Source organism: Habropoda laboriosa, unplaced genomic scaffold, assembly GCF_001263275.1.
Source record: "Habropoda laboriosa isolate 0110345459 unplaced genomic scaffold, ASM126327v1 scaffold5, whole genome shotgun sequence".
NCBI classification, from domain to species: Eukaryota; Metazoa; Arthropoda; class Insecta; order Hymenoptera; family Apidae; genus Habropoda; species Habropoda laboriosa.
In genome coordinates, this window is record NW_017100161.1 from 1,652,291 (window position 1) to 1,653,677 (window position 1,387).

Sequence of the window (1,387 nt, forward strand, 5' to 3'; positions counted from 1 at the left end):
ATTTACTTATTTATTTATTTATTTAATTTTTTTTTTATATCTGACATATTTTCACTCTTCGAGCTCGTGTGCGGACTTGTTTCCTCAAGTATGTGTCAAATGAAGTTACTATATCATTACCGAGGCAAGCTCTGTCGAAGGAACGGACACACGGCGCACACGTACACGCGTGTACATTTCCCATCGAAATGTACGTGCGTGGTGTGTGTGCACGCGCGTACGTGCACACGTGGCTGTTGGTTTTTTCCGTTTTCGTTTTCCGTCTCGATTTGTACATTATATAATATATTGGAATTACATTTGGATTGTCTGGGTTGAGGGGAGGGGGGAGGGGGGTCGGGATCGTTTTGCGAATTATTCATAACTTTATGCGACCGATCTGATTTTTAACAAATAAGGCGGCGCAGCAAGAGGAAATGAACGGACTTTATATAAAACGCGGCATGCGACTTGACGCGATCATTACGCAGATTCTTTTTTTTTTGTGTATCTGGCCAAACTCCCTAAAGCGGTATCCGTTCACGGAGAGACAAAAGTGAGAGAGAGAGAGAGAAAAAAGAACGTGACGAAAGAAATGACGAGAAGAGAGAGAGAGAGAGAGAGAGAAGGGAAGAGAAATTTGTCGAAGGGAAAATTGAAATGTGTGTTCGAACGAACGTAGAGAACGACGACGATGATAATGAAAAGAAAAACAAAACAATTCGAATGAGAGCGAAGATGTGGGTACGGGATGTCTGGTAGAAACGACCCGTTTGCCGGATCGTTTTTCCTTTTTCTCGGTTCGCCTGTTGTACATACATGTATATGTATGTGTCGGTAGCCTCGCTTTGCCAAAAACAAAAGAGACACTATGGCGCGTCGCAAAATTCTCTCACGGTCCAGCGTGTGACAATCGATCCTTGATTATCCTTTCGTTCGTTCATTTTCTAGCATCCTTTTCGAGCGATCGTGGACGATGGGTGAGAGTACGGCGACACTTCTCGTCGTGACATCCTGTCTGTTGTCCCTCTGAGAAAGGATGTCGAAGGATATGAATACACTGAAAAAAAAAAAATAGAGAGTTTTCAATATACCAAGATGGGGTGTTTTCTTTATTTTCCAATGTCGATGTTTCTTCTGTAAACGGGGTGGAAATTAAGTTTCGCTTGTTACTTTTAATTAATTATAAAAGAAACATAACGCATCGTCGCATGTAGAATCTATACTTTTTTTTCCAGTGTATAATAGATCAGCCAAAGAAAATCCTCGTTCCGCTGGACCGCGTGTTCCGCCACGTGGGACGATATACCGCGTCGATGCCACTAAATTTTTCTATCAAATACGTAGCGAATTCCTCTATCAGACACCCTGTATCGTCGATGATATATTTTCATTGAAATTTAACGTT

The 1,387-nt window shown here is 41.7% G+C and overlaps 1 protein-coding gene across 2 annotated transcripts in view; it reads left to right on the plus strand.

Moving 5' to 3' along the window:
- Positions 1-1,387, plus strand: part of LOC108577849 (protein pangolin, isoforms A/H/I/S) — a 269,457-nt gene that overhangs the window by 258,521 nt on the left and 9,549 nt on the right. The gene's annotated exons all lie outside the window — the stretch shown is intronic.